This window comes from Austrofundulus limnaeus, unplaced genomic scaffold (assembly GCF_001266775.1).
Source record: "Austrofundulus limnaeus strain Quisiro unplaced genomic scaffold, Austrofundulus_limnaeus-1.0 Scaffold326, whole genome shotgun sequence".
In the NCBI taxonomy this organism is placed as follows: domain Eukaryota; kingdom Metazoa; phylum Chordata; class Actinopteri; order Cyprinodontiformes; family Rivulidae; genus Austrofundulus; species Austrofundulus limnaeus.
Window position 1 is genome coordinate 627,993 of NW_013952728.1, and position 3,031 is coordinate 631,023.

Consider the following 3,031-nt stretch of genomic DNA (forward strand, 5'->3'; position numbering starts at 1 on the left):
GACGTGACATGTTCGTACGAACCCTTTGTACGAACAAAAGTAAGAGAAATTTAGGATAAGAATACGAACATGTTCTTGCATGAGGCCCATTGTTTCTAATATTTTTATTAATATCCCTCCTGTGGTTCACAGGATATTTTACTAACAGATACAGTTTAGCAAATGTATTTCTGAATGGGTGTTAGGGGTTTTGATGATGATGCTCTACCACACCAAATGTAAACTTTGTGTTTGCTAAGGTTGCTCAGCTGTAGCCATCTTGAACAGGGTTGATCCCACAAGTTAATGAGTTGTATACATCCACCCAGTGTTTACTTTCTGAGCATTTAGTTCAAATCAGCCTGGAGATATTTTGCTAACTCTACAAACATRCACACAGAGTTTTTGCACATGTGGTTCTGGTGCTTATGGAAGCTGTTAGCAGGTCACATGGTTTTCCAGGTGCTTTTCTCCCAGAGGGAATCTGGCTGGTGACACCTGAGGCCTTGAGGGAACCTGCAGCAGTTCGTCACCACAGCCAAGGCCGAGCCTTCCAGGAAACCCCACATTTACTCCTCATACTGAAACTCCCATGATGCAACACGTAAAGTCTGGATGTGAAAGTAAAGAAGTTTGCCCAAAAGTCTGATGAGGTTTTCTGTMCAACAAAGCTGAAAACAGTCCACATGGTGCGGAGGCAGCAAATCAAAGAGTAAATGTGTTACTTGTCACCTTTAATTCATCAAAACATCCATCTTGCCTTTCATCCTCCTGACTTTGGTCCCACATATCAATGCAAATCACTTCTCTGGCTACTTTTCAACACAAGTCACACTCAGAGCTGAAGGCTGCTCCGCCGAGTCAAATATCACAACTCCTGATGAGTTCTGTGAAACGGGACTGCTGCTTCCTGCGGTCCAGGCTGACACGGCGTGTCACCGAAAAATAAAATAATTTGTCCCGATAAGTAACGACACCGCTGCCCGGAGGCCTCGCCTGTTTCCCAGTCAGAGGTGACGTGAGGGAGACGAGACAGAATCAGGCTGCCGAGGAGAGGAACTGTGTTTTTATCGATCTCATCTGATCTGATTCCAAACTGCTGAGGAGTTTGTTACATGTAAAACATGTTGGAATCAGTCAGAGGACATGAAGCTGATGTGTGCGGAGCAACATTCAGCCATCACTGGAACAATACTGACACTTAGTGGCTGAATCCACACTGCATGAGGCTCAACTCAATCCAACATCAGTTTGAGACATCAGACATGAATCAGAGGTTTAGCTCAAATGCAGATAATTCAGATTATATAACTAAAATCTGTTCTTAAAAAACAAAGTGTTGTTTTAACACCTATAGAGTTGAATTTAACTGTTTCATATAATATTTGGTCCCACTCAAACATAGTGTAAAATGTACTCAGCCAGTGTCAACTTGTCAGAGTTAATTTTACTCATGTTAGTGTCAAAATCAACAATGAAATGAGTAAAATTATTTAACAGTTCGTTTGCACTCCACAKAGTAATAAYGTTATTTTTATGGAGTTAATTTTACACTAAATTTGCTTTAAAAAGTACAAGGCTTACACAGTTATTGTGTAATACTCTTATTTACTTTTTCTTTTAACACAATATAAGTCAAATTCAAATTCACTTTATTTATWTAGCGCCAAGTCACAACATACGTTGTCTCAGGGCACTGTACATAAAAAAGGCTCATCTTGACACCTTGGTACGCTTCTGGAGACTCCTCCATTACCTGAAATCCTCCGTCCTCCTCTCAGCACCGTCATCCTCTCCACCTGCTGTAAAACAACAGCTCTTATTTGGATTCAAACATCCATGTTGCTATTTGGACTTTTATACTCGCCACTCTTCCACAGATCCCTCCTGAAATCATCTGCCTTTKTCTATCTTTGTAAATAAACATGACTGAACTTTGATTTTTATCTTGGTGTGTCACGTTCTGCTTGTCATCGGTTCCTCTGCTCTGGGTTCATTTATCCTGAGACTAAGGAGATTAAAACTTCAACAACCGATCTGTCTAGCAGGTGTTAATAAATGATGGATCAATCTGAAGTAATGTGAAGCTTCAAGTTTGGTATATTTGGGAACCAGAAATTATCATCTTTGGACAAAGAAATTAAGGCATTTTAATAAAATAAAATAATGAAGATAGAAACAGTAGCTCTATCGTTTGAGTAAATGTCCTGTTGCAGCAAAATAAGCCCAAACCATCACTCCTCCACCTCTTTGCTTCACAGCTGGTTTGAAATGTTTGTGGCTGTTTGGTTTTCTCTATGATGATGTGYATAACCACTCAAAACTTTATTCATATAGCACTGTACACCACAGAAGTGCTGCACAGAAAAATCATGTGAGTGAATAAAAAACACAAGGACTGGCCTGCTGCAAATGTTTGCTGGAGTTAAACGCCACAGAAAAAAAAAATAGGTCGTTAAAAGATATTTAAAGTCCTTAATGGTTCTTGCAGAACGTACAGAAAGAGGGACTGTTCCAGAGTTTAGGACCTACAGTTGAGAAGGCTCTCACTAAAAACCAGGAGTAAAATCTAAAACAATCCTAACAAAAGAACAGGCAGCCAGGGAAGAGAACGCAGTATAGGGGTAATGTGCTCACACCATCTTATCCTCATTAATAACGAGCAGCTGAAGACGTCAGAGGAGAGACTGGTCAATTCCACGATAAAGGGAGTTGCAGTAATCCTATAGATAAAAGCATGAATGACCCTCTCCAGGGCATCATGGGAAAGATGAGGCTTGACCTTTTAAAAGGAGACATATCCTGCTTTTAAATCCCTTTTCACATTGAAATCCTTCAGCTGRGGTCTGTTCAAAGTGGAACTGCAATGCTTTGGATTGAATTTCACCTTAAAGGGATCCACGATTAGTTGTAACATTAAACTTTATTTGATTAACATTTATTTTAACTGTAAAAAAAGACAGTAAAAATACTGTAGGCTGTTTAGTTTTGTAAATTTTTTAAAATATATTTTAACACGGACGGGGCCATTTTATTTACACGCAAAGCATTC